This window comes from Oryctolagus cuniculus, chromosome 18 (genome assembly GCF_964237555.1).
Source record: "Oryctolagus cuniculus chromosome 18, mOryCun1.1, whole genome shotgun sequence".
NCBI classification, from domain to species: domain Eukaryota; kingdom Metazoa; phylum Chordata; class Mammalia; order Lagomorpha; family Leporidae; genus Oryctolagus; species Oryctolagus cuniculus.
This window is the reverse complement of record NC_091449.1, coordinates 68,334,264-68,358,926: the sequence shown is the minus strand read 5'-3', so window position 1 is coordinate 68,358,926 and position 24,663 is coordinate 68,334,264. Positions and strand designations below refer to the sequence as shown.

At 63.7% G+C, this 24,663-nt stretch overlaps 1 protein-coding gene across 5 annotated transcripts in view; it reads right to left on the bottom strand.

Moving 5' to 3' along the window:
* ZNF469 (zinc finger protein 469) overlaps positions 1–19,722 on the bottom strand; it is a 211,679-nt gene extending 191,957 nt beyond the window's left edge. For 3 of the 5 annotated variants that reach the window (XM_070061899.1, XM_070061895.1, XM_070061898.1), the window contains exon 1: positions 9,621–9,796. The gene's annotated coding sequence lies outside the window, so the exon portion shown is untranslated. Of the gene's footprint in view, positions 1–9,620; positions 9,797–19,256 lie in introns of those variants that run through there. The other 2 variants (XM_070061896.1, XM_070061897.1) reach the window with 1 other exon arrangement.
* Positions 19,723–24,663: the final 4,941 nt, after the last annotated feature.

Sequence of the window (24,663 nt, the reverse complement as noted above, 5' to 3'; positions counted from 1 at the left end):
ACCCAGCACGTCAGGTTCCAGGGACCTGCTTTCCACGCCCCTGGGAGTACAGAGGGGGCTGGTTTGCTTGAAGAACTGTCACCCTATCAAACATCAGTGCCAGGGCCGGCGTGGTGACACAGCGGGTTAGGCTGCCTCCTGCAATACTGGCATCCCACGTGAGTACCAGCTCAAGTCCCAGCCGCTCTGCTCCCAATCCAGGCCCCTGTCAGTGCATCTGTGTCAGGCAGACAGCAAGAAGGAGCCGGGGCCTGGGGGTGAGGGGGAGCGAGTGTGGGATGGGGGTGAGAAGGTTCTGGAAACACACGTACAGCAGTGTGACCGCTCAGAGCGGCCGCCCTGCGCCCTGCACGGTGGTGAGGACGTCCCCGGGGCGGGGATGCACCCTGAGCTCTCACATCCACAAGGCAAGCAACTGAGCTCGCACACAGAAGCCTGAGCCCTGAGCCCCGTGCATCCAGACCCTCCCGAGAAAACCCGTCAAAGTTGGGCCCGGAAGCCCCCAAACAGGACGCCCTAGCATGGACTGCGTCCTGCTCACCCTAGGCAGGGGTCTCACTGTGTGGTCTGAAGACCACCTGCAGCACGGACGTCTGGGACTGGCCACAGGGCAGATTCCTGGGCGCCATTCCAGGCACTTTCCCTCAGCTGGAGGTGGGGGCTGGGGCCGGGGCCGCCACGATCCACACTCCCCCAGCACCTGGTGATGCTCTGCCCACTCAGATCACAGGACATCGCAGGCACTTCATGCGTGCCCCAGGTGCTGGGGGCCAGCCCTGAGAGCAGCCTCCACACCAAAACCCACTCGTGTCAGTCATGACCTCAGCGGACACTCGCCATTTTGTAATGCCCTGTGAGAACCTCTCCAAACGGTGCTCACCCAGAAGCACCCCCAACAGGCACACACACGCCGCTGGGGTCCCAGGGGAGAGCCGTGAACCCACATTCACTTCCAGGGCACCGAGTTGGTGCTGGACAGCGTGCCAGCTACGGTGGCCCAGTCACAGGCAGGCTCCCCCTGGTGAGGGAGATGGGGGTTTAGGCTCCAGAGCGGGGTCCTCCTGAGCTGCAAGTCCCAGAAAGGAGTGGGCAGCACGGCACCAGCCTCAAGCTCTTGCTGGCCAAGCCCCGGCAGGGCCCTCTCCTTGTCCCCATATCTCCCTTTGCTGGGCTGTCCAGACTCAGAACCCACATTCCAGTCCCTGGTGTCGGATCTCCTGTCTCCAACACGCAGAGAGCAAGTAACTGGTGGGGGCCCCCTGGGGGACATGAGGGCTGGGGCGCCACCGCCACCACCAGCCCTGGCCCCAGGCGTGCCTCCAGATACACACAGAGGGGACAGAGCAAAGCAGGTCCTCGGACGAGGGTGCCAGCATGGTCACCGGGAGATTCTGTAATCACTGTCATGAATCAGTGAATGGTCTGAGACCCAGCGATGTGCTGAGGGCTGTGCCCTGCCCCACAGTCCCAGGTGTGCGAAAGGCAACAGGGACAGAGCGAGGCCGAAGGCAGCCAAGCCCTCCGCACCTGGAGCAAAGAGCTGGCAGGCGGGGCTGCGAGGGGCACACAGGGGTTCACTGGCAGTTCCCTGTCCCATTTTCCGAGGAGGAACTCAGGAGTCAGAAAGCATGTCAGGTGAAGGCCGGGCTGGGGGCTGGGGACTGGGGCCCAGCACCCAGCACAGTCAGGGTAAGACCACCTGACAGTGGGGGCCTCTCGCTGCTTTGGGATGGAGCACGAGACACACCCTCCTGTGGCACAGCCTCGCAAAGGTGGGGACGGGCAGCACGGTGAGGGAGGGCAGCCAAGTCGGCAGGGGCCGCCACAGGGAGACGGGCGGGAGACGGGATTTGACAAGCAGCATCTGCCACGAGACAGGCGCCGAAGCCTGCAGATAAGGGGCGCTTGGATGGCTTCGGTCTATTCCATGAAAATGAGCCGTCTCCCCACACTGCTGCTGATGCCGAGCAGTTATCTGCCGAGCGAGGCCAGGGCTGTGGACAGGGTCCATTGTGTGGCCTCCACACACCCTTCCAGGAACAGCAGAAAAGACAGGCCTGGCTGCCGCCCTTCCCAGACAACGTTCCAGAATGCTGCTCCTTTGGCGACAAGGGGTAGCGAGGTCCAGATGTGGGTGTCGGGAGGCCTGGGGTGACCTTGGAGCAAAGACTTCTCCTTCTATGAGCTCAGTTTCCATCTCTGAAAAACGACCAAAGAATCACGTCTGGCCCCGCCTGACCCCATGGGGGAAACCACCAGGGTTGGAGTTTAAAAAATGAGCAAGTGAGAAGGAATGTAGGGAGGGCGTGACCCCGTGCTGCAGCGACGGAAGCCACAGCCTGGCAGCAAGCAGCCCTGTCCCACATAGCCGCTGCCAGGGCCACTTGGAGCACCTGCAGCACCAGGTCCTGACAGCCCTGGGGACTGGCAGGGACCAGGAGCCTGCAGGACACACAGGGGCCCTGCCCCACGCCTGTCAGGAGGCATCCACCTAAGCCCTGTGCCCCCTACCAGCCAAATATCCAGGTGCCCACAGGCCAGGCCAGGTGCCCACAGCAGGCTCACAGCCACACTGAGGGCCACCTGAGTCCATGGGCGGGGCCCCACCCACGCCTGGACACGTGGAGAAGGGCTCGCCTGTCTCAGGCATAGCCGTGCTCTGGAGCTGGGAAAGTGGAGAAAGGTCTCCAAGGAGCCACGAGCCGGACACGTGCAGGCCTCAGTGGGCCACCTCCATCGCCCTGCAGCCCACGTCTCCCACCACTCACAGCCTCCTTCCTGAGTCACGGGGTCCTCACAAGTGGCAGGGGGTAGCAGCTGGAAACCAGGGGTCCAGGAAGCCCCCACAGGAGACCCCACAGCAGGCAGAGAAAGTCTGCGCCCACTTCCAGGGCCTTACGGGTGTTAGGAACACAGATCGGTCCATGGGCAGAGACGGCAGCTCCTGGCAGCCACCAAGTGTAGGGAGGGCAGGGGTCCATGCAACCCCGGGTGTCTGACCCTGAGCCCTCCTCCCTCCTGCAAGGGAGAGGCAGGGACAAGAGGGGCGCTGGGGGTGCATCTCACCTGCTCATAGCAGGCTAGGCTCAGACCATGAGGGGCAAACGAGCTGTTGCCGAGGGGCCCCTGTGACCTCTCCACTTCCCCTTACCCAAAGCCCCTGGCCCACCTCTCAGCCCTGGCCAGGGTTTCCTGCTACCCAGCTAGGGACTTGGAACCCATGGCCTGAAGTTGAGAGGGTCCCAGGCCCCTGGGGCAGTGCCCAGAGCCCAGCAAGATCCCCAGTACGGGGCTACCCTGCAGCGACGTCACAGTGGCTGCCACGGCACACACGTGCTCTGCCGGTCCTGACTGGGGCCCACAGGGCTCAGGGCAGGTGCACAGGCTTCTCCTTCCTGGAGGCTGCAGGGGGATCCCCGCTGTGCCTGGGTGGTGAGGAGCTTCCGGGTGTGGCCAGCATGGGTATCACCACCCCCTTACACTCCTGCCTCCTCCTCTGCAGCCCCCGTGGCCACAGACAGCCCAGGCACTGCCCGACTCAGGGGCCCTCGTCCCTTGGCACAGTCCTGTTTGCTTCCTCACACCAGGGCATCCCCCAGGCTCCTGCCTCCTGTGCAAGAGTCTGTCATGGGTGGGGACCACCCCTCTCCTGCAGCTAGGCTGGGGAGGGGGGCAATGAGTCACCTCCGCCGCCAGCGCAAGCCCAGAGTGGACAGCAGGGAAGAGCTGGGCCCTCCCTGCAGAGAGGGCGGTGAGTGACAGGGGCCCAAACCCCTCCTGAACTTATCTAGCACCCAGGAGGACCCTGGTCACGGGGAAGGAGACTGCCAGCCTGCTGCTGCCACACCCACACACTGATAATGCTCACACACTCACACAACACTCACATTACACACACACACATACAGATAACACTCACTCACATACAAAATACACATAACACACTCAACACTCATACAACATAATCACACATGAAACACAGTACTCACAACACAACCACACACTCACATACCCAACACACACGCACCACTCACATATACCCAACACACTCAACACTCACATTCATACATGGTCAATGTACACTCAACATATATACATGGAACACTCACACACATATGTGTGCACTCACCCCACACATATACACATGCACACTCACACCCATGCATGCATACACTCACACATACACACTCACCCCACACATATACACTCACACACGCACACTCACACACCCATGCATGCACAGACACACATACACACTCACCCCACACATATACACTCACACGTGCACACTCACACACCCATGCATGCATATACTCACATGTACACACTCACTCCACACATATACACTCACACGTGCACACTCACACACCCATGCATGCATATACTCACATGTACACACTCACTCCACACATATACACATGCACTCACACACCCATGCATGCACACTCACACATGTACACTCATACATCTATGTATGCATATACACTCACACATGCACACACTCACCCCACACATATATACACATGCACACTCACACACCCATGTATGCATATACTCACACATGCACACACTTACCCCACATATATACTTATGCGCTCACACACCCATGCATGTATATACACTCACATGCACACACTCACTCCATATACACATGCACACTCACACACCCATGTGTGCATATACTCACACATGCACACACTTACCCCACATATATACTTATGCGCTCACACACCCATGCATGTATATACACTCACATGCACACACTCACTCCATATACACATGCACACTCACACACCCATGTGTGCATATACTCACACATGCACACACTTACCCCACATATATACTTATGCACTCACACACCCATGCATGTATATACACTCACATGCACACACTCACTCCATATACACATGCACACTCACACACCCATGTGTGCATATACTCACACATGCACACACTTACCCCACATATATACTTATGCGCTCACACACCCATGCATGTATATACACTCACATGCACACACTCACTCCATATACACATGCACACTCACACACCCATGTGTGCATATACTCACACATGCACACACTTACCCCACATATATACTTATGCACTCACACACCCATGCATGTATATACACTCACATGCACACACTCACTCCATATACACATGCACACTCACACACCCATGTGTGCATATACTCACACATGCACACACTTACCCCACATATATACTTATGCGCTCACACACCCATGCATGTATATACACTCACATGCACACACTCACTCCATATACACATGCACACTCACACACCCATGTGTGCATATACTCTCACATGCACACACTTATCCCATGTATACACATGCACTCACACACCCATGTGTGCACATTCACACATGCACACTCACACACCCATGCATGCATATACACTCACATGCACACACTCACTCCATATACACATGCACACTCACACACCCATGCGTGCATATATACCCACACATGCACACACCCACTCCACACATACACACATGCACACTCACACACATGCATGCATAGACACTCACACATACACATACTTATCCTCACGCACACACGCACACTCACATACACACACCCATGCATGCATGTGCTCACACACGCACTCACAGCCACATTTTCATGCCCGCCCTACAACTCGGGTCACCATGACTGTGGGTCGGGGGTGGTGAACGGGGGCATCTGATGTGTGAGGAGGCTCAGCTGGGTCATCAGCACGGGCAGTTGGAGGCACAGGTTTGAGTGTGCCCACCATGTGCCAAGACCAACCGATGAGCAGCCAGGCCCAGCCCAGGTGCAGGGCACGTGAACCATGATGGATGCAGCTGCCACCCCGTTCGCTGGCCTCTGAGACGCACACACTCTCGACGCACATACCCAATACATTCAGTACTCACACAATGGTGACACACACCCAACACACTCAGCACCCACACTCTCTCAACGCTCAATACTCACCACACACTCATACACACTCACAACACTCACACACTCATGGCTGGGCTTGCACCACCTGCCCGCACACCAAGAGAGGGCACGCACCAGGACGGCTTGCCCTGGGCCAGCAGCCCAGCAGGAGCCTGCAGAGGCCGTGGCCGAGCTGGCGCTGCCGGACGTGCAGGTGTCATGTCTGAGGAGCACTTGGGATCTGGAGTCCATTGTGGACAACAAATTTAAAACAAAATCCAGTACAGCCCAGGGCAGGAGGAGGCCGTGTGTGGGCTGAGGCGCTGCAGGCGTGGCCGCCTCTGAGCTTACGCTGAGCGAGCACTTGCCGATCGCAGGCTCACGCTGGCCCCGAGAGTCACCCTCCCTGGGCTAAGACATCACATCCCCACTCTTCAGAAACACAGCAACAGCACCGACTTATGCCTGAGGAGGGGACTCCAGGTAAACAGGGACGCACGCCCTGCCGCACGGCCCAGTGCCTGGGCCTCGTACTTCATTCTCTGAGGCAACAGGACGAGGACTTCTTGCCTTCTTGCTGTAACGTAGGGTTTCTTGGGGCCACAGAGGGTCATCGCAGGAGAGAATGCAGGACTCTCACACTGGAAAATTACCCCCCAACATCTCACATGCAGCACCCGGCACATCCGTTACGCAGCAAACACACCTCCCAAGGCAAAACAAAGCCTGGCCGTGACGTGCGCGCACCAGAGGAGAGGCAGCTGGTGTCCATCCTTCATGGCCCTTATCCTCCCACGGCCTCGCAACAGCACAGCGGAGCACTGGGTGGGCGCTCGCAAACATGACAGCGGCACCGTGACCCACCACTGGCAGCTGGCGTGCAGCCACTGAAGCTGAACATGACTCGACCCGCAGACACCTCTGCAGCTGGCAGTGCACGGAAGCTCCCTGGGGACACGAGCCCTGTCCCAGACCACCCAGAGAGCTGGAGGCTAAGTGCGTGTGTGTGTGCACGCGCTGCCCTCACTCCACTCCTAGAGACAAGGGCACCAACTCCAGATTCCAGGCACTGGGGTCTGGGCTGGAGCTCAGGAGGACCCAGGTGTCCAGTCTCCCTACCCAGCAGCTGTCCCCTCAAACAACTGGGTCTTGGACCGGACGCACGGCAGCACCTGCAGGTTGTGGACTCGCCTCCCCACCCCCACCTCTCGCCCTCCCCTGCTGACCCAGCACATCTGCACTCTCGTCAGGGGCCACAGAACTCGCATTCCATTGCGGACAACAAATTTAAAACAAAAATGTACAGACAGACTCAACAGGCAGGGGGCCGGTGATGCAGGAGGTCACGTCACTGCGACACCAGACCCCACGTGGGCGCCAGTTCAAGGTCTGGCTGCTCTACTTCACATCCAGCTCCCTGCTAGCACACCTGAGCACTGGCTGGGCCCCGCAACGTGGGAGCTCCAGGCTCGGGCTTCGCCCTGGCCCAGCCCCAGCTGTTGCAGCCATTTGGGGAATAAACCAGCGGATGGAAGATCTCTCCCTCCCCCTGTCACTCTGCCTTTCAAACAAATACATAAATCTCACACATGAGGTCTTCAGCAAGTTCCCAGGAAAGCCCACAGCAAAGTTAGCTGCCCTTTCAGCCCACTGTAGCTGACCACCTCGGCCCCGCCTCCCTGCTGCACCACTCCCCTCCCCCGCACCATGCCCTCGCTGCACCCTCCCCCATCCGCCACCCACTGCCCAGGCGACAGCTCACTGCAAACATCACTGCAGAGAGAATGTTCCAGCACACTGCCTGCCGTGCCTCCACCGTCACACGTCTGTTGGAACTCAACTCCCGAACGGGCACTGGAGGCTCAGCCAGGAAAGCATTCTTCTCTCGAACACGTCTGTTCCCGCGCTCACCACACGTCAGTGCCCGGGCGGTAGCGCCGTCCTCGGGTGCCGTCTCCCCACCTTGCAGTGAGGCTGAGAACCCCTTAGGCAGACGGTGCCAATGGCACACAACAGCGGCCTCCTGGACGCACCGGGACACGTGGCCCCAGGTAGGCCAAACTGCCGTCCTCTGCATAAAGGGCGTGTTCTAGCGTGTCCCATTTCCCCGCCACCTGCCCAGGCACTCGAATACCGTAATCCACCTGGTGTGCACCTGCTTCGAGGGCGGCCTCCCCTGGGAGCCGCGGTGTGCCTCACGGTCCCCCGCAAGTGACAGTCCACAAACACTGCGGCTCCTCGGGGCGAGGTCAGCTCAGCCGCCTCGTGCCTTGGCCACACACAACTCACGTTCCCAACACCGGCACGCAAAGCTCCGTGTGGACGGCGGCACAACTCAAACAGGCACCACTGATTGGCTGCCCACTCCTGGGGACGTCACCACCTCCGGTCTGGCCCCCCGGCTAGACACTTCTGTATCTCATTCTGCTGTTCCTCTGCACCTGCGTCTGCGATGGGTGGGAGGAGGTGGGAGGAGGGGGTCCCAGGATGAGGAGGCTCCTGGTGGCCTCGGGAACAGAAAGGCAATGACACCACAGAAATGGCAGCAGGCCTGTGGCCACTGTGCACTTCACAGATATGACGGTCAGTCACATCTGCCACAGAGAGCCACGTCAGCCAGAGCCACGTCTGACACGGGGGTGTCTCACAGGGACCACGTCTGCCACAGCCCGTCTGCCACAGGGCTGTCTCACGGGGACCACGTCTGACACAGGGCTGTCCCACAGGGACCACATCTGCCATAAGGGTGTCTCACGGGGACCACTTCTGACATGGGGGTGTCTCACAGGGATGTCTGACACAGGGGTGTCTCACGGGGGCCACGTCTGACACAGGGGTGTCTCACGGGGCCACATCAGCCATGGGGGTGTCTCACGGGGGCCACGTCTGCCACAGGGCTGTCCCACAGGGACCACGTCTGACACGGGGGTGTCTCACGGGGATGTCTGACACGGGGGTGTCTCACGGGGGCCACGTCTGACACAGGGGTGTCTCACGGGGCCACATCAGCCATGGGGGTGTCTCACGGGGACCACGCCTGACACGGGGGTGTCTCACGGGGACGTCTGACACGGGGGTGTCTCACGGGGACGTCTGACACGGGGGTGTCTCACGGGGACGTCTGACACGGGGGTGTCTCACGGGGCCACGCCTGACATGGGGGTGTCTCACGGGGGCCACGTCTGACACAGGGGTGTCTCACGGGGGTCACGTCTGACACGGGGGTGTCTCACGGGGGCCACGTCTGACACAGGGGTGTCTCACGGGGGCCACGTCTGACACAGGGGTGTCTCACGGGGGCCACGCCTGACACAGGGGTGTCTCACGGGGGCCACGTCTGACACAGGGGTGTCTCACGGGGGCCACGCCTGACACAGGGGTGTCTCACGGGGGCCACGTCAGCCACGGGGGTGTCTCACGGGGCCACGCCCGCCATGGGGGTGTCTCACGGGGCCACGCCCGCCACAGCCCTGTGCACGCACAGTCCGGGAGCTGCCTCAGCGACACTGCGGCGTCCGCAGCGCCCGGACGCGCTCACCCCCCAGAAGCTCCGGGCCGAGGAGGCGCCCCGGGCTCCCGCGTCACGGAGCAAGGATGCTCCCGTGGGAGGGGCGGGGGCACCCGAGGGCTCACGGCGCGGGAACGGCTCCGTGGGGAAACCGAGGCACAGCGCCACGACGCACCTCGCCCTCCGTCCCGCACGCGTCAGGCGCCGCCGGAAGCTGCTGGGCCCGTGCGGGCCGCCCCGCCGCGAAGACAGCGCGGCCGTGCGCAGCGTCCGGCAGGCGGGGACGGACATGCCTCGCTTCCCTCACAGGTCCAGCGCCGCCCCAGGGCCTCCGCCGGAAGCGCGTGCCGGAAGTGCCCGCCGGAAGCGCGTGCCGGAAGCGCCCGCCGGAAGCGCGTGCTGGAAGTGCCCGCCGGAAGCGCCCGCCGGAAGTGCCCGCCGGAAGCGCCCGCCGGAAGTGCTCGGAGCTGTGCCACCCGGGACGGGCCGGGCTCGGGGATGCCCCGGGCGGCCATGCCGCTGAGAATCACGCACGCGCACTGGAGACAGACCGCAAAAGGAGCTGTGCTGACCAAAGGCTGCTCCGGACCTGGGCGTGGCAGGGCGTGGTTCCCACCCCAGCAGGGCACGGCCGGAAGTGGTCCCCGCTGCACCCCTGAGGTCACGGTGGGGCATGGGCCCCTCCCGCCTCCCTGCAGGTTCTGGTTCCCCCCTGCCCAGGTCACAGCCGGGCATGGTCCCCCCCAGAGGTCACCTGGTGTCCGAGAGGCTGCCCTGGCCATGCCGAGTCGTGTTCTTGCTCTGGGTGGTCAGTCAGTTCCGGGGCAGGCGGCTTCCCGCTTCCCGGGCTGAGCTGGCCCACAGGGGAGGACAGACGCTGGACACAGACACTCCCCAGAGGCTCGGCCTGCGCCCCGTCACACCCAGTCAGCCTCGCTGGTTTGGGGACCAGTCTGTGGCTGAGCGGCGAGTGTGCCACCACCGGAGTGCCCGGCCCGGTGCACAGTGTCGGTGACGCGGGTGCCGGGGGCGGGAGACCCTCCGCGCCTCGCAGCCGTGGAGCCCAACACTGCCCCGCTCTTCTCTGGCCCCTCTCAGGAGTGCAGCCCCTGCTGGGGGGCTACGTGTGCTGGGGTGGGCGCAGCAGCAGAGTGGCCCCAGCGGCTTCTCCAAATCTCAGTTTTCTCATCTGTGAATCAGGAATGTGGGGCTTCCTACACGAGGCCACCACGCCTGCCACAGAACAGGTGCTCTGTGGCCGGGGGAAGCCACCCAGGCCCACGGGACGACAGCGTGGCTCTGAGGCAGCCCCGGGGTGCGCTGTGCAGCCCTGCCAGCTCCCCAGGGGGTCTCAGGACACCTAGAGAGGCTGGGCCACCGGGGAGGGCCAGAAACAGGAGGGTGGGCGGATCCCGGCCCACCCTGGCTCCGCGGGAGGCCTGCTCCGAATCCACACACCAGACACCTCCGGGTCGCTGCCCGTTTACAGTCAGGGCTGGGTGACAGCCAACGCGGGTCTCGCTGCACGGAATCAAGGCGGCCGAGCCGCTGGTTCCCCCCGGGTCTCGGGGCAGAGCCTTGCTGCCGGCCAGCTCGTGGCCAGCCTCAGTCAGCACGCCCTGCCTCCCCGGGCCCCAGGGTGACTGCCTGGGTCATCCCACCTGCTCTCCCACCCTAGGAGCCTCGGCCACACACTTGCAGGTTCCGGGCTGGGGCCGGGGCGTCTCGGGGGTCATGGCTGCAGCCAAGGCTTCCCTGCACCAGAACCGGGAGATACTGTGCCACTCTCGCAACGCCTCGGCACATCCTGGCGTCAGCGCTGCGCTCACACAGGAGCTGTGTTTGCAGAGGGAGATCCGACGTCCAGACAGCTGGGGGAGCCTTGGCGCTCGGGAAGTCACCGGCTTCCTGAGCGCTAAGTTAAGGGACCACACGCAAGCGCTGTCCATTCCCAGAGCCCTGCCGCTCCTTGCTTCACAGCCACTACTGCCGGGGTCTCAGGAGCCCCCCCCCCCACGCTGCCCTCTCCCGTGCTGTCCATCCCAGTGCAAGTGGCGTCCCACCTCCCCGTCCCTGTCCCCGTCCCCGACCGGCCGCCTCTCGTCTCTCCCCTCGGCCAACGCGCCTTTCATTTTAAGAATTAGCTTTCCTGCTCGCGCGAGTCCTGGCGGTTCATCTGGCGCAGCCTGTCATCAGGATTCCTTTGCTAACGAGCGACTCGGGACCTGCTGCTCCGGCTTCAGGGAGCGTCAGTTCCACGACCACGGCACCCAGTGCCTGCTCCTGGCGTGGTTCACTCCTCCAGGCGCGTCTCACGTGCCGGGTCCACGGGACTGCCCTCTGGGCGTGTCCCAGGAAGGCTGGGATGAGGACAGGTGTCCACACGCACCGGATCCTGGGTTCTGGGTGGACGGATGGACGCAGAGGTAGATGGATGATGCATGGATGGGTGGGTGATGGGTAGGTAGGGAGATGGCAGGTGGGTGGATGGACGGATGGACAGAGGGGTAGACTAAATGGATACACAGAAGGGTGGGTGGGTGTACGGAGGGACAGATGATGGAGCGGTGAGTGGATGGGAGAAGGGTGGGTGGTTCCATAGATGGGTGGGTGGCCAAGGGCTCCTGAGCCAGGAGCAATGCGGAGGCATTTCCAGCTCCTGGGTCACACCTGCCCGTCTTGTGCCATCCAGGTCTGGTGACTGACGGGGGCCTGGGTGGCAGGGTCAGCTGCACGAGGGACCTGGAAGGCGCCTGGGCAGAGGTTCTGCGTCTGTGCCCACGCGTGGCGCTGCTTCCGCTCCACGGTCGGAGCCTGCAGGCGGCGCTGAGCCTCGCTTCACCAGAGCCGCCCCGTTCGTCCTCGAAGCAGAACTCCACTTTGCAACCGAATTTGTCGCCATCAAGAACATTCAAAACAAGATGTGGTGGTTTTTTTTTTTTTTTTTTTTTGAAGATTTATTTATTTGAAAGGCAGGGTTTCAGAGAGAGAGGCAGCGACATAGTGAGAGCTTCCATCCGCTGGTTCACCCCCTAGATGGCCACAACAACCAGGACTGGACCAGGCCAAAGCCAGGAGCCAGGAACTTCTTCTTGCTCTCTCGTGTGGGTGCAGGGGCCCACGGACTCGGGCCATCTTCTGTCTCCCACGCCGTCAGCAGGGAGCTGGGTCAGAGCAGCAGCCAGGACCCGAGCCAGTGCCCACATGGGATGCCGGCACCGCGGGCAGTGGCTTCACCTGTTACACCACAGCGCCGGCCCTGACATGTAGGTTCTCTAAACGATTCCGAAAGACCACAGAGGAACTGGTGCCGAAGCTAGGCAGCACCCTGCATGTCTGTCCTGGTTCAGACCTGGGACTGAGGTGATAGGTGAGGCGCTGGTCCCAGACCCCAGGCTCCCTGGAGGGCAGCCAGGCAGCAGACCCCTCTGGACCATGGGCCTGGCAGAGGAGGCTAGGGTCAGTGCAGGGAAACCAGCCGGCCACACGCACCTGGCGGCAGATGGCACAGGGAGCCAGTGGCACCCCGCAGCCTGAGCCAGAGCGGGCGGGTCCTGGAGCCGGCCACGGCCTCAAGTGCCGGCAAGAGCTGAAGTCATCGCAGGGCTGGACGGCAGCGGGCGATTGCCAGGACACGCGGCTGGGGAGAGGGCAGAACCTCGCGCCCCAGGCTCTGATTCGAAGCAGATGCGGAGGCTGGAGCATCCGCAGAGGACTGCCGCCGGCAGGCTAGCCTGCCCTGTCCTCAGCTCTCCTGAAGAGGGACGCAGTGGCCGCCTGGCAAAACGTGCCAGGGCAGGCGGCCGAGGCCCCCACACCACCCGCAGGGAGGGCCACAGAGGGGATGCCTCACCATGGCCCCATCCTGGGGGCAGAGCAGGCAGGACCAGGGGAGCTCCAGCCCCCACACCCACCCCTGGAGGGAGCCGATGCCACTCTGCGGGGCCACACCCGCCCTTGACCACAAACACCGCCTCGGCCCGTCAGCCTGGTGCTCCGAGCCCACAGAACACGCAAGCCCCCCAGGCAGGTGGCACTGTGGCCTTGAGTTGTGCAGACAGACAGGAAACCGGCCCAGACTGAGGAAGGGGCCTGGGCAAGGCCCGTGCCTGCATTTATTCCGCGTTGCCTTCTCTTTTGTTTTTCGTTTTTGGACAGTCTGGCGGAGCAGTCATTTTTTGAAACGTTCCAGGTCACGCAGTAACTCTTCCCTGTGCAGGAAGGCTGGACGCGGAGCCACGGGGGAGCCGCGGCTGCAGGCAACGCCGGGCTATCCCACGCAGAACACAGCGCAGCTTCACGTCCCGCCCCGTGGCTTTACTCCCCAGAAACACGGGGCGAGCACAGCCGCTGCCCTCGACCGACCCGGGCCAGAGGCGCATGCAACTCGCTGCCCCGTGCCCCGCACCTACACCCTCGGGGGCACGACCGCCGTCTGCCGCGGTGACCCCCTCCTGACCGGCCACGGCAGCCCCCAGCAGCCCTTCCCACGCCCCCACCAGCCGACACACGAGGGTTTGAAGCTCAAGTGCCGTGTTTATGGCAGAACTTCTGTGTTGTCCGCCGCCCGGCACACGCAGCAGCGTGCGGCGCTCTCCCCGGAGTCGTCGCTGGAGCACAGAGGGCTGCCCTCTGGCCTTTGTTTCCCCACGGGCCCGCTGGTTTTTGTTTGTTTTTTGACAGGTAGAGTTATAGGCAGTGAGAGAGGGAGACAGAGAGAAAGATCTTCCTTCACCCCCCAAATAGCCGCTATGGCCGGTGCTGTGCCGATCCGAAGCCAGGAGCCAGGTGCTTCCTCCCGGTCTCCCATGCGGGTGCAGGGCCCAAGCACTTGGGCCATCCTCCACTGCCTTCCTGGGCCACAGCAGAGAGCTGGCCTGGAAGAGGAGCAGCCAGGACTAGAACCCGGCGCCCATATGGGATGCTGGCGCCACAGGCGGAGGATTAACCAGGTGGGCCGTGGCGCCAGCCCCCCGCTGGTTTTTAACTGGTGATTCTGTGCTCAGGGTGATTTTGAGGCAGAGGCTGTGTTTCAGCAGGACCGACCGGACGTGTGCTGTGCCACGTGTGAAACGTGGCTTTTCCAGACAACACCCGTGCACACGGCGCGTCTGCTCCCCGGCCCCTGCGGTGCAGGGAGGGGCCGCGGCAGAGCAGGCGCCCCACGCAGGCTGCCATCGGGCTGCACCCACGGGCACGGGCACGAGCACGGCAACACTGACCCCGATCTGCATCCCCGACGCCCGGGCAGCGGGTCCTCGGGACTCAGACGCGGGCCCTGCGAGGAGAGCGGCCGAGGTCTCTCCCTGCTGCAGATGTGTGATCGCAGCGAGTGAGAACTCAGCCCCTCAGGGACGGGCGAGCCACTGTCAGGTCAGCCAGGCCCGCCTCGGGCACCGCGTCGGTCAGCTAGGCTGACGCCGTGCCGTGCTCGTGGTGCAGGTCAGGAAGTGCGTGGTGCAGCGGCGCTGACCCAGCACCCTGGACGGGTGCTCAGCCCGACAGCTCGGACGCTGACCCCCGAAGACGAGGGCTCTGAGGCTGAGCGAGGGGCGGGGCTGGGCCTGAGCCCGGCCTTCTGACCCCTCGGTTCTCAGACCCATTCCTGACCGGGGTGGGGGAAGGGGGGATGCCAAGGCCATCTCACAGAGGCGGCTGTGCACAAGCCCGGCAGATCCGCCTCCGTGGACGCCACAGCCAGTCAGCTGCGGGGCCGCATCACACGCTCAGGCTGTGCGCAGCAGGAGGCGTCTGGCGAGCTGAAGCTCCTGTCACGGCCGGAACAAGGGGCTGTGCGGGGCCGCCACACGCTGCCCAGGCCCCCTGCCCAGCAGGCGGAGCCCGCGCGCCCGTCCGGGCAGAACCACACGAAGGCATAGCAGGTGGCTGCGAGAGGCCCCGGCAGGAGTGCTGGCCGTGGCAGGGCAGCTGTGGGAAGGCACAGCCCACCAGGCACGGGGAGACCTGGGCAGGAGGAGGGAGAGGGTCTCCTGGCCGGGCTCCCACAGGGAGGTGGAGCGACTTCCGGAATGTTCTTGCATGGGGTGTGCCCACAGAGGCGTGGGCTGCGTTCGGGGCTGCGGGCCAGGAAGGGCCCAGCGACGATCTTGCTCCTCGGGAAACCTGGCCGGAAGGGTTCCAGAGGTGCCATCCACACGCGGCTGTGCTGGCCCGCGCCCCGGACCACCCAGCGCCACCCCTCTTCTCACCGCCCCAGAGCGAGCCCCGGGAAGGCGCAGCGGGACCAACGCCGAGACCTCACCCACGGCCCCGGCCCGGCCCCGCCCCCGACGGGAACCATGTTGCTGCTGTGGACCCAGGGCTGGAGGGCTCCGTCAGAACGCGTCCGTCACGGGAGAACCCTCGCCCGTCACAGCCGGCTGGGCACTGAGGTGATGGCGGACAAACCCCTGGGAATCGGGCAGGCGTGGCTCCAGCAAGTCTCCCCCTGAACGCAGCGCTGGTTGTGACCCAACCGAAGCATCTTCTCCGATAAAGAATCCACACCAGGGCCGGCGCTGTGGCATAGCGGGCAGAGCTGCCACCTGGGAGCCGGCATCCCATACGGGCTCCAGTTCGAGTCCTGGCTGCTCCACTTCCGGTCCAGCTCTCTGCTGTGGCCTGGGAGAGCAGTGGAAGATGGCCCAAGTCTTGGCCCCTGCACCCGCGTGGGAGACCTGGAGGAAGCTCCTGGCTCCTGGCTTCGGATTGTGCAGCTCCGGCCGTTGCAGCCACTTGAGTGAACCAGCAGATGGAAGACCTCTCTCTCTCTCTCTCTCTGCCTTTGCACCTCTGTAATTCTGCCTTTCAAATAAACAACTAAATCTTTAAAAAACTAAATAATTAAAAATTTAAAAACTAAAAAATAATCCACACCAGGAGAGGCCTGGCCGGGCACCAGCCACTGACCCAGGCTCTCCCCAGGCTCCTCCCACCGCTCTGTCCTCCTTGTCTCCCTGCACAGCCGTCCCTCCCCGAGCACCCCCATGTGGCCCTCCATGGTACTGTTCTTTAAGCAGATTCGCTTAACTATGCGTGTTAAGTCAAAAAGAAATCAGTGACCACGCAGGACAGAGCCATGGAAATGAAAGAGGAGCGAGGCGGGGGCTGAGAGCCCTCGCAGGTCCTGGACAGCCGGCTTCCTGCCAAGTGCATCAGACATTTGGGGAAGCAAAGAACTTCAGCCTCACACAAGCCTACTCAGAAAGTGGAGGAGGGGCTGCCCCGTTGTCTGTGCTGACCACCAAACCAAGCACTGGCAGAGATAGGAAACGACAGCACATCATTGCCCAGTGGGTCTAATCCAGGAAGGCAAGGTTGGCTCAACATTTGAAAAGCAGCAGAATTCACAATATACATTCAACAGAGAGAAACGACATCAGAAGACTTAGAGACACCTTTCGACAAAATAGGAAAACGCAAGCAACATGGGCGCGGAGCAGAGTATCCCGTGCGGACCTCATCCTGGGGGTGGGGTTTAAGGCCCCCAAGATCAGGATGTCTGTTCCCCCAGCTCCACTGAACCCTGGCCGGAAGTTCCGGGCCGCACCGACAGAGCGGACGCAACAGAAGGCGCACGGACTGAGAGGAGAAAGGGAGGCTGTGTTGCAAGGTAACTCCCAGGCGTTGAAACACATGACCGGAGCTAGGACACGGCAGGGCCCAGGGTGCAGCTGGCTGTGCAGAGAACACCTGTGCTCCCCTCTGTGCGCACAACCGGAAGTCACCCTGCATCACACAACACATGGGGCCAGCCTAACAGACAGACATGGCGATGGGCCCCCTGAGCCACAGCTGAGGGAAAGCAGCCTGGCACAGAGGGGACCGGGCAGTCCACGGGGCACGGACGGCAACCCTGCCCCAAGGGGCAGCAGGCCGGCCGGCTCCCAGTCAAGGAAGCTGATGGCCGATCCTGAGCCTGCAACGGCCAAAGTCACTGGGAGGGAGGAACGGGTCTCGAAGACAGAACCTGGAGACGGTGATCCACACAGAGTGCTTCCGCCGTCACACATGTACACACGGCGGGGGGAGGGGGGGGCAGGCAGTGCAGGGACAGAGCTGCACACAGACAGCGCGTGTGACGCCGTGGGGAGCAAGACCAGCGCCGGCTTGCCGGCTCACTCCCCGTCCACGCGGAGATGGCCGGAGCCCCACCTCGCGTCACAGCATGGAAAAATCACCTCGCAATGCATCCCAGAGCTAAATATAGGAGCTTAATCTATAAAACGTCTGGAAGAGCGCGTAGGAAAACTCATGCCTGACCTTGGAACGGACAGATATTTCCTGGAGAGGACACAGAACCCGTGAGCCACAGACGAAGTGGAGAGACTGCGCCCAGACTCCCCTGCTCTGAGACGGGGCCGAGGGGAGAGCAGCAGGGGAGCCGGGGGCGGGGGGCACTCTCAGGGCCCCCGGGGAGCGCGCAGAGGAGGGGGCAGGAAGCCACAACCAGAACCACCGCGGGCTGTCGCTGGTCGCCTGTCGGGTGGCCACGGCCCCGCGTGCAGCCAGGGGGACTCACAGCTGGCGCGAGCCTGGCGCCTGTGGCCCCGAGGGCACACCCCAGCCGTTGTCACCGCGTGGTGCCTGCTCTCAGCCCTGCCCCGCGCTGACGGCTGACACGCGGGCTGGGCGAGGGCTCTGGGGGTGAGTGCGGCAGCTGCTCCTGGAGGTCACCGGATGCTCACCAGGCAACCCACAGCCAACGCACACGCGTGCCCTCGGCTCCGAGACTCCGTGCTCACCTGGAAACGCCCCAGACGCCCACGGAGAGCTGCGCGCGAGAGCACACGGTAGCAGATCCAACAGCGGGACCCCCGCTGACCCCCAGAAGTCGGGCGACAGGTGCCCGCAGCAGGACACGCCGCACGTGCTCTGGAGAGAGCAGCAGGCAAGGGGGCAGCTGCGAAGCCAGGAGGGAACGAGCGGCCCCTGCTCCACTGTCCACCGTCAGCCCCGAACTCACGTGACGAAAGACATTCACAATAAAGACCACGGACAACAAAGGGGCCGCTTAATATCAAGACTAACTGCAGCAGATTCAAGCAGGCACGCACACACACACACATGCGTGCACACATACACACCCACGCACACACCCGTGCACACACGTGCACACACATGCCCACACCCACACACGCCCATGCACACACACACTCCCACACACACGCATGTGCACACACGTGTGCCCACATGCATACACACACGCACACCCACACACCCACGTGCACACACGCGTGCACACATGCACACACGCACATGCACACACGTGTGCCCACATGCATATACACACACCCAAGTGCACACACACGTGCACACACACACACACACGCACACACACGCACGCCCACCATCCCAGAGGCAGAACACGGAGCAGAGCTTGAGAAGGCTGCCCTCAGCGGGTCGGGCAGTCACGTCCCAGCTCATGCACACACATGCAGGCCCACGCACACACACGCGCACGCCCACACTCCCACACACACGTGTGTGCACACACGCACACCCACATACACACACGCCTGCGCACACACACGTGTGCCCACATACACACACGTGCACATACATGTGTGCACACATGCACACACATGCACGCACGCCGTCCCAGAGGCAGAACACGGAGCAGAGCTTGAGAAGGCTGCCCTCAGCGGGTCGGGCAGTCACGTCCCAGCTCTGCCGTGTGACGGCCCTGCCAATCAGGGATTAGGGAGCAGGACTCAAAGGTCAGACAACAACAGCGACACGATTTAGCGGCCTGAGGTCGCTGGCAGAAATTACAGACGCGTTTAGACATCTGTGGAATTCCCCTACTCACCTCCTGCAGGCCCAGGGCCAGCCTCCAGCCCGCGAGCCAGGATCCTGGTGGTACAGCCAGACGCGCGGCCCCCGCGCGGCTCCCGGCACGGGCAGGCTCCCTGCTGGCTGGTGACGTCACCGAGTGCGCCTGCGTGGGCGCCGCGTGGCGGTGCCCCTCGTCCCGTTTCGAGCTGGAGCTCCGCTCCGAGCCCGTTCGGTTTGCTCCACCGGATTCCAAACGTTCCCAGTGGGGTCGGAGGGTGGGGGAGCAAGCGGGCCAAAAGGGAGGCCTTGGCGGGCACCTGCGGCCGTCGGGGCGCAGAGGGGCCACCCCACAGCAGGACCTCGGGGCAGAGGCCTCCACCTGGTCGTCTTGGCCGGGGCTTTCTCCTGCAGGGTCAGCACGAGACGCCGTGGCGCTGCGCCCGTCCTCCACGCCTCTCCTGCATCTGCAGCCAGCGTGGATCGGGAGCCCCGGTGACTCAGGCTTCCTGCCGGCCTCAGCCCTGTCACGTGGAGGCCTCCTTCCCGGGGGGGGGGGGTCTGTTTCGAGTGTATTTCCAGGTGACAACAGTGTCCCACGCCACCTCCTCCAGGGCCCGGGACCTCACGGGGAAGGGGGTTCACGCCAAGCGCACGGAGCAGGGAAGGTGAGGCCCCTTCCCCAGCACGCCGAGGAGGGCCGTGCGCTGCCCTGGGCACCGGTGGGCCGACTCTCACCCCGGAACCAGCGAGAGCTGGGGGAGGCTGGCAGCCAGCTCTGCCCCTCCTCTGTGGGACACGTCCGCTGACCGTGCAGCCAGCTCAGCCCTCGGCCCCAGCCCAGGCAGATGTGGCCTCTCCCCGGCCTCCCGTTCTTACTGGAAGTCACCAGTGACCCCCACCAGCCCTGCAAGTACTGAACGCAGCAGCCAAGCCCCACAACAGCCCGTTCTCCGTCAGCCGTGGTCTGCACCAGCACCCACCCCCACAGGTGTGGTCAGGGCGGCCTCCCGGCCAGGCCCGGCAGCTGGGCAAAGCCTCCTTATGGGCCACCCCACTTCTGCGCACTCACGTGCGCTCCCAGAGCCGCTGGACGCCACCGAGCAGAGGGCAGCTGCCGGCACCTGCGTGTCCGTGGCCTCAGCCCCACCCTGGGTGGAAAACACGTCCCAGCCTCCAGCCCCAGCCGCGGCCGCAGGTGCCGCTCATCCCCGCAGCTGGGGCGAGCTGTCCTGACGGGAGCTGCCGGGCTCGGAGGGGGCTCCGTGTCCTCCCGGCAGCACCTGCTCATCCTCATTACGAACACGGTGGCTGCATGGCCAAGAAGCACCGTGGACACACCCCAGGGCGTCCCAGGCTTGCCTCTGGGGCTGAGGGATCTGGTCCCACAGGAGGGAGATGGGGAGGGAGGGAGGGAGGGGCCCTGAGTGTGAGACCAGGCGCCCACGGCAGCCACGAGCTGCCCACGAGCTGCAGCCTGCGCTGAGCCCCAGCCAGCAGCTCCGCACTGACTCCAACCCAGTGCTTGAGGGCGGGAGACCCTGCCTGGCCGGCAGCAGACGTGGAGAACTCAAGGGACTTGTGACTGGGCCAGCGCCCGCACAGTCTTGGCCGCGGGCTCTGCCTGCTGCGGCCGAGAGCTGCGTCCATGTGTGCTTGTGCGGGCAGACAGGCGCGCACGCTCTCCCCAGGGGGCCGGCTCTGCCTCTGCGGCGGGACCTGAGCCTTCCTCGGCGGCCCCCTCGTTAGCTCCTGGCTGGAGAAAGACAGCCGCCGGTGTGCGTGCTCGGGGCCCTGCCCCCTTCCACATTGAGCCTTCCAGCCCGGCCTCTCAGCAGCTGAGCGGCCGGCAGCCCCCACACGGAGGAGGAAGGCCGGCCAGGGGTGTCCAGGGCGCACCTGTGCCCTCCACGCAGGAGGGAGCCCCAGTTCTGCAATGGAGACTGGGGAGGAATCCACCAAGAAGGGCCCTGTCCCTGTGCCAGTCGGTCCCCGAAGCAGCCCCTGCCCATGGGACACAGGGCGCCCTGGCTTCTGCGTCCACCCCACCCGAGGCCCTCTGTGCTCAGGGTGGCACCGACAACAGCCTTGAAGAGACTGGAAAGGCTCTGTGGAGATGAGGCGCACCTGCCCCCACGCTCGCTGCAATGCCCCCACCTGGGGACGCGGAGAGGGTGTGGGCACCAGGAGACCTTCCTGTGGGTGTGGCTGCCTGATCCATGAAGGCCTTGGGGGCTCTGGCTCCAGCCTCCATGACCCCACCCCCGCCAGTGGCTCTCCAGTCCTAAAGACCCCTCCCCGCGTCCTTGGAAGAGTCCCCACCCCTGGTACGGGGCTCTAGGGCACAGGCCCCGCCTCTATGCCTGGGACGTCCAGGGTCTCATCAAGGGTCTCAACAGGGCCACACCTTGGGTTCACCAGTGTTTCGCTTCTCCTTCGAGGGCGGTGCAGGTCCCAAGGGCGGTGTCACCAGCAGTATCGTGTCCCAGCTGAGTGGCCGACACCTCCCGAACCTGCAGGGTGGCCCTAGATGCGCTCTGCACAGGCACCAGGGGACCTCCACGTTCGTGGAAATGGAGCTGAGACGAGTTTAGGGGCCAGCGTTTCTTAGCAGGTGCCGGCATCCCACATGGGCGCCAGTTCTAGTTCCGGCTGCTCCACTGCGATCCGGCTCCCTGCTAACGCATGGGAAGGCAGCGGAGGACAGCCCGAGGGTTTGGGCCCCTGCGCCCCGTGGGGAGGAGGGCTGGCCGTCGCTCTCCCCGGGCCGGCTCCGTGACCTCCGCAGCTCACTCCCGCCGCTGTCCCTGTTTGCCCGTCTGTAAATGGGGAGAATACCATGGCGGTGCCCAGCTCTGGTGGCTGTGCACGGTTGTGGCTATTTGAGAGTGAATCAGCGGATGCAAGGCCTCTCTCTCTCTCTCCCTGTAACTCTTTCAAATAAATACATCTTTTAAAAACATATCTGTGCTACTGCTCTTAAATTTTTAAATAAAAAAGGTGTTTTGGTGCCGCTGCATGAGGACAGCTGGTGCACCGTGAAGGCTGCTCGTGGGTTAAGGGGCTTCTTGCCCCAGATAAGCTTCCCGGCAATCCACTCTTCCGTGGACTCCTCAGGCCTCCCCGGCCTCGCTCTCGCTCTACACACACCTGATGGCTCTGACTACCTGCGCCACAGCCCACCTGAGCGCCTCTCAGCCGACACGGGGCCCTCGGGCCACACCACCTCCCGGGAACAGCCCTGGGCAGAGTCCCTGCGCGGCTGTGCCCCGCCAGGCGGTGGCTGGTAGCTGGGCAGGCGTCGCCCAGGCGCGGGACGCACCAGTGGGAACGTGGGCCACCGGGGCCTTCCAGCTTAGCAGCCGCCCTCAGTGGCCGTGGCGCGGGGCGGCCGGCGGTGACAAGCAGCCCCTGCTCCATCGGCCGAGGCGCTGTGCACGGAGCTGGGGGACGAGACCGCACCTGCTCAGTGCCCTCACGGCTGTGCATGGAGCCGGGCAGGCAGCGCAGGGCAGAGGGCACCGCTGACTCGCCGAGCTGGAGGCCACGAGGCCGCTCTGGACACACGGCTGCTCCAGGCTCCGAGCCGCCGCGGTGCAGAAGACGGAAGCAGGCAGCCTGCCCACGTCCGGTGCTCTCCAGACAAAATGACCGCGGCGTTTCCTGCCCCTCCACGCGGCTTAGAAAAGCTGCTGCAGCTGCTGACATCCTACCTGCCTGGTCACTGGCTCAGTTTTCAGAAGCCTTGAAGCGATCATGGAGAGCACCTCTCACACCCCTCCCTGCCCGTGTGCACCTCTCACACCCCTCCCTGCCCGTGTGCACCTCACACCCCTCCCTGCCCGTGTGCACCTCACACCCCTCCCTGCCCTCCCTGCCCGTGTGCACCTCACACCCCTCCCTGCCCGTGTGCACCTCTCACCCCTCCCTGCCCGTGTGCACCTCACACCCCTCCCTGCACTCCCTGCCCGTGTGCGCCTCTCACACCCCTCCCTGCCCGTGTGCACCTCTCACCCCTCCCTGCCCTCCCTGCCCATGTGCACCTCTCACACCCCTCCCTGCCCTCCCTGCCCGTGTGCACCTCACACCCCTCCCTGCCCTCCCTGCCCGTGTGCTCCTCACACCCCTCCCTGCCCTCCCTGCCCGTGTGCACCTCTCACCCCTCCCTGCCCTCCCTGCCCGTGTGCACCTCACACCCCTCCCTGCCCTCCCTGCCCGTGTGCTCCTCACACCCCTCCCTGCCCTCCCTGCCCGTGTGCTCCTCACACCCCTCCCTGCCCTCCCTGCCCGTGTGCACCTCTCACACCCTCCCTGCCCGTGTGCACCTCTCACACCCCTCCCTGCCCCGTGTGCGCCTCTCACACCCCTGACCTAGGATCACTCCAGCGGCATTCTGGGTAGAGCTCTTTAAACAGGCTGAGGAGAGCAGACCCCAGAGGAGCCGGGACTCTTGGTGCAGGAACCCAGGGAGCTGCAGGTGCTGGCTGAGCTCGCCCGCCCTGGGCGGTGCCCTCCCGGCACTCAGGCGAGTGACACAGGGATGCGTAAGGCGGGCAGGGGCGCCAGTGTCCCCTCCCTCCCTGGCCCTGCACTCGCCAGCCCAGGCTTTGCTAATCGCTCCCCAGGGCCCCGTGTGGCTCTTGTCCGGTTTCAGCAGAGACACCCAAAGCACCGCACACAGAACCGGCAGGTCCACTCCTGAGAGGGCCCTGCCCTGTCCCCTCTGACGCAACGCCGATGGCAGGGTGCACACTTCCCGCCACGCGGCACACGCCAGGGCCAGGTGGGCTGGGGAGGTGCCCTTACCCAGCACCCACGGGCAAGGATGTTGTGGGCGGAGGGGGCAGGGGCGCCCTCAGTGTAAAGAGGCAGCCTCACTTCTTAGAGACGGACGTCCCAGGGGAGTCCCCGTCCTCTGCCCATCGTCCATCTGCAGGCGGCACCAGACCTGGGCTGAGGGACTCGGGCCTGGGCTGGGCTCCCGGCTCCTGTCACGTGGCTACGTCATGGGTTTCCGCCCGCCCGGGGACAGAGACCTACAGAAAGCCCTCCCTGCTCTCCTGGGGGAGAGGGTCTGGCACGGGGGTCTGCAGAGGTCCAGCCCCCACCCTGCCCAGCTGCCGGGAAGCAGGGGGCCTGGGCGGGCCTGAGTCTGGGCCGGCACTGTGGCACGGCACGTTAAGCCTCTGCCTGTGATGCCAGCATCCCATATGAGGCCCAGTTCCAGTCCCGGCTGCTCCACTTCTGCTCCAGCTCCCTGCTAGTGCACCTGGGAAAGCGGTGGAGGGTGGCCAAGTCCTGGGGCTCCTGCACCCATAAGGGAGGCTGAGAGGAAGCTCCGGGCTCCTGGCTTCAGCCTGGCCCAGCTCCAGCTGTTGCAGCCATGTGGGGAGTGAACCAGTGGATGGAAGATCTGTCTCTCTCTCTGTAACTCTGCCTCTCAA